Source organism: Micropterus salmoides, unplaced genomic scaffold, assembly GCF_014851395.1.
Source record: "Micropterus salmoides isolate LMB-PRFRI ecotype aquatic unplaced genomic scaffold, ASM1485139v1 Ms_hic_scaffold_13, whole genome shotgun sequence".
NCBI lineage: Eukaryota > Metazoa > Chordata > Actinopteri > Centrarchiformes > Centrarchidae > Micropterus > Micropterus salmoides.
Genome location: NW_024040374.1, coordinates 1768851 through 1784348, shown reverse-complemented (window position 1 = coordinate 1784348; position 15498 = coordinate 1768851). Strand labels below are relative to the sequence as shown.

The window sequence follows — 15498 nt, the reverse complement described above, 5'->3', positions numbered from 1 at the left end:
TTGTGAACATTTGCAAACCAGATCTTCTAAAATACAGAAGCAAGTGTCATCAAAAACATAATTAACATTTTTGTTTTGTTGTTCTGTTATATTATTTCTGGGTATTGTATTGTTGTCTTTGCACTTGTTGAAGCACTTTGTAACTTGTTTGTGAAAAGTGCTCTACAAATAAAGATTATTATCATTTCATTTTTAGTATTAATACACACACACACACACACACACTACCCAAAGAGGAAGGGATTTTTGACCAGTCAAACATGCTGGTGCTCTCCAAGATCTTCTAAGGCCCTCACTAATCTTACATTTACATTTATTCATTTTATCCAAAGCGACTTGCCTCTGGAGCAACTAGGGGTTAAGTGTCTTACTCAGGGACACAACTGCTATCGAAGCACCACAGACCGAAACAGAGACTCCTGTTGGGCCTGGAGATTTGCGGGTTCAAACCGTTTTTCTTAATATCGCCATCAAAAAAATTTCACACATATGGTTGAATATTGTTACGAAACACACACAATTTTGTAACGATTGGACGAGCATTTTCTGATCTGATTTCTTGATTTGTTTCATTCAACATCCAATAATTATGCATTTATAGCGCCTCCTAGTGGTCGATTTGAATGAGACTTGCAGTGTATGTGTGAGATCCTTATCTAGACATATCCTACAAGCTTTGTGTTGATTGGACAAACAATTTGAATTTTGTAGCCTGATATGCGTTATCATCTGCAGTTTGTTTGCATTTATAGCGCCCCCAGGTGTTTGATTTGAATGTAACTTTCAGGGCATGTTTCGTTTACTTATGAGGACATATCCTGAGAGATTTGTGATGATTGGATAATGAATATGGGATTTATAACGTAATTTGTGTAATGCTAAGCAACTTTCTTGCGCTTATAGCGCCCCCCTAGTAACATATGTACATCAAACTGGCCAAGAATATTTGGGGCACATATCTGAGCATACCCTGTGAGTTTTGCGATGATTGGCACTACGGTTGCTGATTTATGTTCATTTATGTCCAGAGCCAGAGCGGTGTGAGGGGCGTGGCCTTTCAAAGTTTGCATTTTTAAGCCTTATTTACAGCGCCACCATATGGCCGATTGAGTTCATATTTCTATGGAAGCTGATGCACACCATTTCCAGTTATTTCCCCAGGTTTCATGTTTCTAGCTCATTCCAGCTCACGGGAATTTGAGCCGGTGCGGCAGACAAATAATAACAATAACTAAAACACACAAACATAGAAGGGTTCTAATAATAAGCCACAGTCAAATAAGCTACCAGAAACTCAGTTGAATATATATCAGCAAATAGTAAGTGCACACTCACAGTCAGGTTTATTGCAAAGTAGGTTTTCTTATTCAAGGAATTACTTTTTGTGCATAACAATAAACATAGTAAGAGAAAATAAAAAGATAAAAATGAAGCACTGCAATTCAAGGTATAAATATGTAAAAAGAAATCTGACAAAATATGCAAAGCAGACACACCCTATTTTTTAGTATTGAAGGTGGCAACACTAGGTGCCAGTAGACCTCCTGGGCACTGCCAAAGGTGGACCGAGCAAGCCCCTGAACCCCCAACTGCTCAGGTCACACTGAGTTTATCTACCATAAACGTCCTCTAAATTCTACTCAAGTAAAGCAATAAAAGTATTCAATAGTTAATGTACTTGTATGTAATCAAAAGTAAGCAAGCAACTTAAGCCCCGACTTATTCGGTAATGGGAATGTAGATCAAGCGCAAAATGCAAATGAGAAATCCATGTCTGATCCTAGTATTTTGTCATTCTATCCATGCACACACCTCTGAAGCTAGGAGACTCATCTAGAATCTCAAACCACCCATTTTTATCCCATATACACATCAAACAACAAGCATCTTAATATACAGAAATTGCTCTTTAATCAATGTACATGACTGCAGTTATTGTCTTCAGATATCTCTCCTCTCATCCTATACCGCAGTCTGACCACTGTAAAGAAAGCTCAGCTCCAGCTCTGATCAGCTATGCAACTCAAATCACACTCAAATCACAAAACTCACAGAGTAATTAGCCAGATAATAACAACAACAAACAAACACCAATATACATCTACAGTTACAACTGGTGACTTACTTTTGCTGTTACTTACGTAACCGTGGCAACCGACCTTGCTCTGTGTTTCATTACCCCATCAAAGGGACACCCCCTTTTACGCCTAAGTTTGACATAATCCAGGAAGACTGCAGTCTCCAAAGACTCAAAGCATTAACTGTTTAATTAAATAATCTTTTAGTTACTTGATTACGTTTGCCTCTATTTGAGTAGTTATGTTACCATGTTGTTGCTATCTGCTGTTGATTTTAGTGCTGAAAAGAATCTAAATAAGTTACTTTTGCAGTGTTTTTATTTTCAGCAAGGACACTCCTTCATCTTATGTGTAACCAATGCTTCTTGTTCACAATACTTTCTCACACAATTCCTTTAGAAATGATGATAAAGAAATGTCATACTATACTCTATTAATTATCTAGCTTGAATTTAAGGCTGGATAACTAAATTCCCCAGTTCTTAAGGAAAGATTGTTTTGGATTAATCTAAGCTTTCCTCATGTAACCTGAGCTCCCCCAAGTGGACGAAATAAGTATTACATACCATCGTTGGAAATGCCGTTAATGTATAAATGTCACTCATTATTTAACAGGACCAATAATGTGACAATTGTCTACCTGTTACCAAATGCTTAACTTAAAACGGTACAACTGTTTGACCAGTGAGGTTTGATGGTGGAAAATATTTGATTATAATACGCGCAAATAGATTTTCTTTTATAGACATTAAAAGTTTAGAAAGGCAGTCCCTCGGGAAACCGGAAACGCCCCCTGGGGGAACCACGCCCCAGACAACAAAAGAGCGACACACGTCGTCGCCTCTTCTCCTCTCCTCGTGCTCTTGCCTTCTGCTCTGCTCTCTGGACGCTTCGGCACGTGTCCGGCATGCCTCTCCAGGCAACGCCTTAAGAATTCTCACCAGCGCGACGAAGTCTTTGTTTCGCTTGAAGTTACACATGCGAAGTGCTGCGTCATCGATTTTACCTCCTTTAACAGCAACTTTATTTGTTTGATTTTCTTTCTTTCTTTTGGTTTTGTTAAAGTTATCAGTCCGTTAAGTTACACTGGTCTAATTCAGAAATGACCAAGTTCCCTTTCTAAGCTTTTTCATCGAGCTAAGCCCACAGGAGGTCGGACGACGCCACGTGGCTCGCCAGCAACCACAAAGGACGACTTAAACCTGACCCGAGACAGGGTCGGGAAGGCCCCCACTGCAAGTTTCTTCCATAAGCCTTCCAGAGACGGACCCCGGAGAAATTCCCTGGCAGAGAAAGCGACTGGCCGACAGTTGTCCTAACCGAGAACGCACGGACTCTGCCAGTGTGAGGCCATTTACCATCAACCCGGCGGGAAGAAACGCAAGCAGTAAGACCAAAACCCTACATTCTGTGGTCAGTGACGTCCAATAGTTGCTAATCCATTTTTCTTTAGTCCAGCATATGGAATCTTTATACCCCTAGACAAATTTAACCTAGTTATGATCTAATTGCATTCGTTAGTTGCCGTATGAGTCAAATGCTTCCCATAATCGAACCTCCATTCTCATTATTCAGCCATTGTTTATTGCCCTGATGTATTTAACCACCCTTTTATATCACTTTAGTTACTCACTGGATCATCAAGGAACTGTGTGTGTTGACTATTTCCACGTCCCTGCCAAGAGAATTGACCCTTTAGATATGAGACTGACTGATTGATTTAAGATAATTGAGCGATTATTAACTAACTGATCACTAGTAATAATTGTATAATTATTAAAAGCTACCTAGAGGTCCGGAGACTCTAGGACAATAACAACTCCGGTGGTGCCCCGAAACGAGAGATTTGATATTTTATGAATATTAAAATTTATAATTGGGTATTAATTCTCATAAATTTGTTAAAATTCATAGCTAAGTTAGACATGCTACAATGTGTTTTGAAGAAAACACCCAATACCAGTGAACATAAACAGTAAACATGGCCAAAACATGGAGCTTCGCCTGGTATATTTTTGGGAAACTGTATAATAACTGTTGTGCATTTGTTTCTTGTAATCAAATGAACAGCTACAGATGTATTCCAGGTGTATTAGAATATATTCTGTTGCATTATAATCAGTTGGATGATTGTTTTGATGGTGATATTGCTCTTAAAATATAGATTTTATACAGGATACAGGTTAATACAGGTTAATAGCTAAATGCTGCTTCTCCTTGTTCAACAAGTCCTCCAACCTAAACAACAAAATAAGTTGTTTTAACCAACCTCCAATGTATGACTCATATTCTACAATAGTGCCCCAACCGGTTTCTGTCCATGCCTCCCTAAAAGACAATTTCGAACTTGTTTTGAAAATCACATGACCTACATCACATGACATAACAAAGGAGGTGAACCCTAGCTGCTAGCAGATTGGGTGTGAGGCCGATGTGCACAGCTGTTGGTTTCACTGGTCGATATGCATAAAATCACTGACTTAGGTTTAGGCACACACCCCTGTGAAGGTTAGGGGCTACTGGGGGCTATCAACGCCTAACATAGTTAGCTAGCGAGCTAACTAATGCTAGGAAGCTAACACAGTTAACGCTACTTATCTTTATTAAAAAAAAAAAATCAATCTCGTTTCACACTGAAACGGACCGCTGGTTTCCTGGGTAACAAACGGCTAACTTACTATCCTTCCACCCAACCCACCACCACTCGAGTACAACTTGGCTATTTATAATACGTGACCGTCTTTGTCACGTGTTTGTGTTGTACGGCCACTAGAGGTCGCTCAATAAACAATACACGGAAACAGGAGTAGTAATTTTGTGTGGCTAAAACGATCTATGTGGTAGGATATGATAGAAATGCAACTTAGGCAGTCACCATATTTTTGCACAGACCAATCCCCTACACTGTTGTAATGTTACTGTAAATTAACCAGCTGCACAACCTAATGCGTGTACGTTGTAATACTCTGACTACTCACACTTACCATATACATAGGTTGCTGTTCTTACTGTACATATATCTATATATTTGCACTCTCCATTCTTTTGGGCCCGTGTCCACCGAAGTGTTTTTTGCCAGCTGAAAACGCGACCTGCTGTTCTGAAAACGCCTAGCTGGGAGCGCTAGGGTGCGTTTTGGAGGCGCAGTGTTTTTTTTGCGAGACGCTGTGGTTGCTCTCTTACATAATTTCCGTGGAGGCGATGTGTTGCAAGTAGGGTAGCCTACTTAATTTTAGTGAATGTAAAAATGTCACCAAAAAGTACGTAGGCCTACTCACTCTGGCCTTTGCTCTGCATGAAGAGAAGGCTGAAACATGAGAGCACAAACTGTCCGTACGCGGGTTCATGAGATTTTGCGGGCGAGGAAATATGTGTGCTCGGTCTGGTGTTTGTCCCGCCCCTCCTGCACTGTGATTGGACGGCTGGGTAAAAAGTTGAATATTTTTCAACTCTCTGCAACCGGGAAAAAACGCTCAGCGCTCAGCGTGGAAAAGACGCTCAGCGCCTCGTCACGCTCCTGCCATTTTTACCAGCTTGGAATGATGTGCAAAAAGACGCTGGCGTCAAAAAAACGTTTTGGTGGACACGGGCCCTAACTCTGTCCTCTCCTCTAATATACTTTTTTAATATAATCACATACTGTATAATATCTGTGTAACATCAATGTACATCTTGTAAGATATGGCATAATAGCACTCATCTATAAAAACACTATATTTCTGCACTTCTGGTTATGATGCTAACTGCTAACTCACTAGCTCTGTACCCATGCTCTGCAAAATGACAATAAAGTAGATTCCAATCCAAGCAGTGGTCTTAAACGAAGAGCCGTTTTGAAGCCGAGCTCTTGGAAAGGAACCGAGCCATGAGATCCGGCTCCCTTCAAAGACCAGTCATGTCCATCACTGCTATAAACTATCTGTGCAGACTATACAAATTAAGTGTAACTCGTACATACATTATATATAAGGTGCAATTTGTGGGAAAAAAACAGGAGGATGTTTTGAAACCAGGTACAAGGTTGTTTATTTGTCATTATACAGCATGCCAATGGGGAGTACTGGCACCTATTTGTTTAAACTTCAAGCACTGTTTGCTTTTATGGTTTATGCAAAGCACTTTGAATTGCCTTGTTGTTGAAATGTGCTATACAAATAAACTTGCCTTGCCACTGTGTGAGCTGGCGTGTCAACAACGAGCACAACATGAACAGACCGTGTCAGGATTCCTTCATATACATCGCTCACATCACTGCTGGATTCATTGACCCACCCACAAGTGTTTCACTTCTTTCCATATATCGGACAACCTGTGGAGAGTTCACCTACTTCCATAGAATCAGCACCCAAGGGTTCATTCAGTCACCATCCCTCAGGTCACACAACCCCACTCACACCACCACCTGTGTAATTGGTATCCTTAATGAGAAGTCATTTCTTGAGGTCATGCAGTGGATTGTTTCCACCAGGAGAGGGCATTGTATGACCTTTTGTGACTTGTTACCAGTTGCTGTCAGTGGTTGAATGAACACTGTCACTGACTGGCAATTAGGTTTGAATTTTGCACATGTACTGTGTAAATATCAGAGCACAAGTCCCCAGATGACATGAAGTCCACTTGAAATATGAAAGTTTATTTTTAATAGAATCAGATTTATTGCCAAGTTTACACATACAAAGACATTTGCTGTGGTGTTTTGGTGATTAATTATAAAAATATAATAAAGATAAAGATAGAGCAAGTAATGCAGTTAAAGAATAATAAATATAAAATGTAAAATTGAAAAGATGTGAAAAATTTGAAAAAATAGTAAAGTATATGTACAATAATAAAATTAAGTTTCCTCTCATATTGATGCTTACATTAATATCAAAGATTAGTATTTTCCTAAAATGGAGTATTAGTATTATTAAAATCCTATGCGGTTATTTACCCTGTAAATTAAAGCCATGAAAAAGGTAGTTTCCTCTCTTTGGTGTGTACATGTATGTGTTTATGTGTTTTTATTACATTGCTGCCTACGTGTCCCACCTCAGCTTCATCAAAGTCCTTCTAGGCAAGTCCTGCCACTCGGCAGCCATCTTGGCAACGCCTCCGGGCAGCTATTTCAGACTAACAAGACCAGATTCCTATCCATATGAATTGGGAGAGAGCCAGAACTGCACTTGTACAGGTCACCGGGACATAAAAACTACATCAATAGAAATCAGCATTAAAATCTGAGAATAATCACTGAAAAAGTTTGACAACTTTGTCCCAAAATAAGGTTTAAAAACTGTTTTTCTTAACTGGTTTTACTTTTACTATGCATGTGTCACCACTTCCGCGCATGCGCAATAGAAGTAAAACGCACCCTTATGTCAGTGGAACCACACGATTGGCTGAAATATGATAAACAGACTATTAGCTTTCTAGCGGGAGGGGCGGGATCACCACCATCTTTGCCGTTACGGGCTTTCCCCTTAGAGTTATATTGAGGATGTGATTGAGTGGCATGTCTCCTCTAAATTGTTTCGGGCCAGACTCCATCCCTGTTTTCCTAATTTGGATTTTCTTGCCAGACTAACTGCCAACTAAAGATATTTAGTGAGCAGTAAACTCAAATTCAGGCTTCAAAGAGACAGAGGGTAAAGATGAGGAGTCCGAGCAGCCAACACATTCTCATCTCAGTGCGTCATAACTGACGCTTTCACACAGCGTGACAAAGCGCAAGTATTTTACGCTAAAGGTACCTTTCAGCGTCTGTATGAAACGCCAACGTTTGCTACGTCCCAGCAACACAAAGGAGGCACAGCTGTAGGGTTCACCAGTCAACATGCATAAAGTCAGTGACGTACTAACATTTCTGATGGTTGTGGTAAGGGTAGGGGGCTTCGGGGGGGGTTGTCAACACATTTAACATGAACGTAGCTAGCTAGCTAGCTAGCACTAGCAAGCTAGTACTTCCGGTCTGTGCGAGACGCCCCGGAGTATCTCATAGAGAGGCATCCGGGAGACACTGACGGTAACCTTTGCCGTCATAATTACGTTTTGTCACTTTTTCAGACTGATACAGCAGGCGTCACTGGGAGCTGTTGTAACAGCATTACACAAACTGGTCCCACAACAGGATGGTCCAGCGGTGAAGTTACCAATACTTTGCAAGGAAGATGGGATATCCTGGCTGGCAGCAGTTGCACACTCATTTGAAGATGCACAGCCAAATAATGAAGTTATTACTCACTGTCTGTCACTACATGAAAATCATAGTTTTACTTTAGAAACTATATAATCTTTCCAATCAAATAACTTAAGGAAGTATTAAATCCTTCACTTAAGAAAAAAATAGCAATGTCGCAAAGTACAAATGTTCCATTTCAAGTTTTTGGTCCTGATTCAGATCTAAGTCCCTGTAATATTGTGTATCTGCCAAAACCAAATCCAATTTGATTAATTATAGGCTATTTAGGCTTCCTAAATGCTGATTAAATATGTATCTGACACAATTGAAATAACACCTGTAGCTACTGATGCACATTTTTCAAGAGGATCCCTCCCTCTAAGAGACTGCCACTCTTTAACTAGACGTGATGCAATCAACTAGAAGATCAATCTATTGGAGTTGTTAGAAAATACAGAAAACTCAGTCCACTTGCAGAGTGGAGCATCATAAATGTCAAAATCTTTGGCTGAGGACATTAAAATACAAGTAGCCTACATTCATAAGAAATGATGCAGATTTGTGAAAAGGGACACCCTGTAAGCTATCTGGAGGTTGCAGTATTTCCCCTATAGTCTATGCAGCTGCGCCGCTGCTGAAAAATTACCGCCGATTATTGAGTTTTTCAATAAGCCTATTAGCTGCAGAAGGTCTTAATGTGTTTTGACAGCATTTAAATAAATACGAAATGAGCCAGATGTTTTTAATGTAAAATAGACGTTTAAAACTTTACAGTCAGTGTATTGACCACTTTGTTTTCTCCTTTGTGTGAATTACTCTTGGAATGACTTGCTTGCTTGTAGAAAAACATGACCAAAAAATATATAATAATGTCCAGATGGTGCATTCCAGCATATGAGTGTTTATTTACTTCTTGCTTAGAAAGGGTTTGCAAGAACAAGACGAGAAAAGAATTGTACACTGTTGTGAAGAAATATTCAATCTGGGGGTCACTCCCCTGAAAAAATTGAGCATTAAACACTTCATTTCCTGCATTGTGGTAAACCTTTTCTGCCACCTATAATCGATGCTTGAAGTGGGAAAAGGTCTGGGCAATATGGCCAGAAATGTTATCACGATAACATAATTCACATCATTGGATATCGATAATTATCACAATAGATGTCAAATCATTGTTTCTTTCAAGTTTATTGGGAGACGTCATTTTTGCTCCTGAGTGAAAGTTGGAGAAACCAGCCAGTTAATTGTGTCACTTAATGCCAAACAGTGGACACTCCACAAATCTAAGCGCAGAACATTCAAAACAATTATGACAAATATGAATGACTAACATTAGGTGAAATCTGTTTTCAGTCCCTTTTACTCAAAATAAATATCGAAATAGAAAAATTAGTGGTGATTTGTCTATGATTCAAATGAATTAAATTAACATTTGTTATATTGTTATCAAGGAAAATTTTATTGAGATAATAATTATTGTTTTATTGCCCAGCCCTGCTGGTACTCCCCATTTACATGTTGTCTTGTTCATCAGCTGGTATTAGGGCTAATGTTAGTGGATTCATTATAATTTCAGATAGCCTACTAGTATAATATTAGTTCCAGTTGGACAGCTGTTTCATTTGTGTGGGTTGTTTCCATTCATTAAATTAGTGTAAGAAACATTATTGTGATGAAGCGGCTCCGTCAGTGATTGCGGGCAGTGCACGCACACACGCGCGCACACACTCGCTCCCTTCAGCCTTAATTTAAGCCGTTTATAAATCTCACTATTATACATTTTTCCTCTACTGGTTTAGTAGCGCGATCAAGGGTGCACACTCGGCAGCTCTACACTTCTTTAAACAAACATAATAAACACTTACTGTGTCGCGCTGCTGTTTCCCGTTCGGTTTGGCAAAACAGGAGCGTAAACGTTTCCGTCTGTTAAATAGTATTTTCTTGCGCGCTTTCATGATCACGTGAACAGCACAATTGTGGTTTTTGGTTGAATAATAATTTGTGATGCAAATAACTGTTTCAGGGGGAGGAAAATGGTTGTGGAGATGGATATAATTATTGTTGAAAATATGTCGAAGTGTAATACATATAAATCCTTTTCTGTAGTTTGTAAAGTTTGTGTTTATTGTGTGAATAATTATTAAGCCTAGTGGGCGGGGCTACTGGCTTTAAAAATGGTAGCTTTGGGGCTGTGAAGTCAGTCTTGGCCTGGAGGTAACTAGTCAGCTGTATTTTTGTGAGGAGAGAGGCAGAAGTTGAGTTATTGAAGAACTCTTTTGTAGCTTTATTATTGAGTAAGTTAATTGTTTTTTTTTTAGTTTTGGTTTCTTTATGCAAGTTTGCACTTTGGAGGCCAGCATAATAAAAATAATTTATTTTTTTTCCTAATTTTTGAGGAGTTTGGAAGAGAGCCCCACTACAATGATCTACATGGTGGTCAGTTTCTAATTACTTAATGCTAAGTACTACTCATTATTAATCGTTCATGCAGAACAACAAGTTCAACATTACTAAAGTTTGCTGTGGCGCATCAAACTTTTTTGTGCCCCGTCGCCTCCAGGCTGTGATTAGTCGGTTCACGAAAAGCTACGTTGATGAGCTACTTTACGCACACGACTGAATGAAAGGCACCCGAGCTTCTTTCGCCTCTGTTTCTCCTGAGAGATTAGGAGGCCAGCGAGAACAGGAACAGGTGAGCATCACATAGTGCCCAGGGAACCTGATATGGAGAGGGCCCCGGTACCCAAGAAAAGTCCCACTACGCCACAGAGTTAAATGTAGAAGTAGGGGAGACCGGGGGCAATTGTAACACACTCAATTTCTCCAATCAAAAACAAGCTAGAGTGACACTTGATCTGCACATGCTCAATAAGATTCTCTCTCTGCCTGTGGAAAAGGAGCAAGATCATTTCACCTCAGCAGAAGTTTTAAACAAAATACTGATTTTGAGGTATGAAAGTAAGTTTTTGGATGTGCAGTATTTTTCTTCTGGTGTCTGAAGTTTAGATGACTGCAAATCTAAACTTGCATACATTTTATCTCTAGGTTATTGATTAACAATTAACTCTAACAAACTATGCTTATATAGTTGTGGCTAGCGGGCATACAATATATTTATCATGGCTGCAATATAAGCAGCTTGTTTGTCTATTTTGAAAATAAACATATTTCACTAAATATAAATGTAAAACCATATTTAAAAGGGGTGTATTAAAATAAATGGATTTGTTCTAGTATAAACAAATCACCAATTAACATAGGCCAACATTCTTTGAATAAAATAGTGTGTTTTGTGTGTTTAACAGAAAGTGTGAATATAATATAGGCCTAAGTCTGCAAAAGCAAAGTTCCTTTCATTTTCATTGTCAGTTTTTCTGTATAGTGGACTTAAAGTAGTTGATGGTATAAGACCCAGCAAAACCAAACAGAATGACTAGTTCACTTGTAAAAAGCAATTTTATGAAGATGGAACAGAGAGAGCAGAGGATGCCTTACATCTAAAATAATTTGAACCATTTAAAAACTCTTATTTAACATTATTAGCTGTAAAGTAATTACTTTGAGGTAGCCTAGGCTTTTACTTGAGATGCAGTGGGTTAATATTACTTATCAGTGTTACAATTGCCCCCACACAGTGTTACAATTGCCCCGCCAAGGGGGCACTCTGACTTCTTGCATTTAATTAAATATTTTAGTCTTGTGAAAATATATCAATTGTATTATTAATTAGTGCACATATATATGTTTCTTGTATCAAAAGATAGTGTATCTCAAGTAGTTTGAGTTATTAAGGAAAATGTAAAATATGTTACAATTGCCCCCGGTCTCCCCTACTGGTACCGGTGACCCACTTTAAGCACTGCTAATAATCAAAATTGACGCCATTGGAAAGTGTGTTCCTCTTGAAAACACGTTTTAAAATTCAGATCGGATTTACCTTTCTAACATTCCTTTTAGTAATCCCGTGGTACCAGGGTTAATTGATCTCAATGACTAATGTAATCTTTATGACTACAGATAGAGCAGACAGGTGACTATCAATGATAGTCATTTATTATTTTAATAAATCTCCAATAAACTCAGAAAACAGCATGTTAAGTGGTTTGTGTCTGTGAACTGTATTACAGCACGGTTTATTGTGCTGTGTGGAGATGCTGCTGCAGTCGGTCAGAAAAAGGAGAACAAATGTTTGGTTTCCCAGCTGATATGGAGAGGAGGACAAATGGTTGAAACTCAGGTCAACAGAAGCAACTTTACAATCACTAAAGAAGCTAACAAAAAAAATATGTGAGGTACTTTTTCCACAAATAAAGAACACATCACTGGCTTAATGTTTGGTTTGTTAAAAACATCACTGCAGATAATCTTGAGGCTCCTCTGAACCCCCTGTGATTCTTGTGCTGAGAGGGAGACCGAGAGAGAGAGAGGGTTAGACAAACCTACACATCTGTAAAGATTAATCCAGGTAATAGTTATCCAAGAAAAGTTGACTCGGGAGCAGAAACAGTCTGTTCAGTAGGGTTGGGACGATGTCTACAAAACTACATTGAAACATCGGGATGGACGGTGCATGGGGAAATGAAGTTGCGGTGAATATTTTACAAGCACGGACCAGGTAACGTTAAAGCAGCATTGAACACAGGGTGCAGATGTTGGTTTCGGCTGTCTGAGTTGTTTGATAGGCTGCATCATCATAATTAATGCGTTAACGCGATAATAACGCCTTAACATGCCCAGCCCTAGTTGTTTTCTCTCTCACGATGGTCCACTCACTACTCTTTAGCATCGCTGCTCCTCCACCATGCAGAGTCTTACTGCTCTAATATAATTTATGTTTACTATGAAGAGATATATATATATATATATATATGTATATATATATATATATATGTATATGTATATATATATGTATGTATATATGTGTGTGTGTATATATATGTGTATATATATATGTGTGTGTGTATATATATGTATATATATATATATATATATGTGTATATATATATATGTGTATATATATATGTGTATATAATCTCATTGTTAAGCATTGTATAAAAGAGGATTTACACTTGTCATCGGTTCATCATTCTTTGCCTTTTGGATAAAAACGCCACAGATAAGCCATAAATTGTTGTTATATAAGGAATGACTTGTTAGACAGGTTATAACAGTATATCAGATATGATCACGTTACATTAAAATACAACAACATAGTAAATTTACGTGATAAAGAGAATACACGTAAATATTCCCATATTTATATGAATTAGATGGCATGAATGTCAATGAGCAATATGTGACAACAGACAACTACACTGCAGAATCACAATTATTTTTATTTGATCCTTTACCACTGTAAAACTCAACCCCGATAGGCCACAGGGGTTTGCTTTATTTTCAGTTTTTCATCTGCACTGCTCTGATGTTGCTCTGACTTTATTCAATAAGGACATGGCTCATTTTGAATTATCCCTTGTATGTTGTACTATGCAACATGAGTCATCAAATAGTTTTCCACATGATAGTGGCCATAAAAGTACTGTTCCCTTGTGTTCTTTACATTACTGCCTACTACATCCCCTTTTTACTATATTTGTATTTCCTAGACCCTGTAATTACAAACTGATGATGGTAGAGAGCAGTAAACCCAAATTTAGGCTTCAAACTTTTCAGACGGATAGTGGTGGCCTCATAGGTGCTTTGTCCATGCTTATTCTGTGTTCAACAGGGTAAAGATAGGGAGTCCGAGATACAGATGAATCATACCCAGTTTGATACAGCAGGCGTCACTGGCCGTTGTTTGGAGTACTTGTTTTGCTGTTGTGGAGGTTGCAGTTGCTGTCAGGGCAGCAGATGATGTTATCGGGACTGGGGTGGATGTTTTTGTTGTGGCAGTGGTTGTTATCATTGGGGTAGTGGTTGTTGTTGTTGTTTTAATGGCATTACACAAACTGGTCCCACAACAGGATGGTTCACCGGTGATGTCAGTAACACTTTGCAAGAAAGGTAGGCTGAGCAGGTTGGCAGCAGGTGCACACAGGTTTGAAGATGTACAGCCAAAGATTGTTGCATTGCTGGACCCACTTGTCACTATAGATGAAAATCATAGTTTTATTTTTTGTCGATTAAAGAACTTCAGGATGTATTCAGATCCTTCACTTAAATAACAGTAGCAATGCTACTATACGCCATTACATCACTGCAGCCTAAATCTACTATCCATATTAAAGTGAATGGGAGGACTGGTGTTTTCACCAGAATGCTTGATTTGGGGTGAAAACAGCTGAATGCCTGATCGGAGGCCCCTCCGATTTGAAATCGTAAATATTGCAATAAGAACTCCTGCACACCGTCTAACTTGCAAACTTATAACTTATATATATATGCACAACGTTTCAGTGCTAGACCTTCATCAGATTTCTTTATAATGAATGTACATCAAAACATAATAAAATGCATTCTTGAACAGACATGTTCTTAAATAGAGGAAATACCACAATAAACACAACAATAGATAATATACACAACATGTGACCCTACAATAGGTCAAAAAGTATCGTACTTCAATTATATAATTGCAACAACACATCAGATTCTAAAACTTGGAGCCTTGATGTGTTTGTTGCACTTATATAATATGGTGAAGAATTTAAAGCAAACTTTATGGTGCTGACTTTTTTCCTATTAAAATTTCATTGTTATTTAACTATTATTATTATTGTAGTTGATCCGTTAAAATTTGCTCAGATAAGCACAGATACCAATCTTTAGAATTGGCTCAGGTCGTCTCTAAAAAATAGAAAACCTACTATCAGAAAAATATTAAAGTCTCCAATGTAAAGGAGTCTATGCAGAATGGTTTCACTCAGTTTTCTGAATATATATAGGCTAATTTATATTATTGGTTCGAGAGCTGAAGTAATTAGTCACTTCACTGATGAGTTGATTTTAAAGAAATTGGCGACTATCTTGATAATTGGTAGATTAATTGATAATTATTGATATTTCTAACCCTAACTGAATTACTTATTGGTGTGGAACTGGTCAGGAAAGATCTAATATAACTACTTTACCTACTGTGGGCTTGTTGAATCTATAATGTTCTTGTAAAATGTCATAAATTCTTAAAGTGTAAAGTAACCAGCCACCATAGCTGTCAAATAAATATAGTGCAGTAAAAAGTATAATGTTTACTTCTAAAATGTAATTGATTAGAAGTAGAAAGTAACATATAATAGAAATGTAAGAAAAAGTACCTCA

At 38.3% G+C, this 15498-nt stretch overlaps 1 protein-coding gene across 1 annotated transcript in view; it reads right to left on the bottom strand.

Moving 5' to 3' along the window:
* LOC119900231 (phospholipase A2 inhibitor and Ly6/PLAUR domain-containing protein-like) overlaps nt 1–15498 on the bottom strand; it is a 35505-nt gene that overhangs the window by 19536 nt on the left and 471 nt on the right. The window lies entirely within an intron of this gene.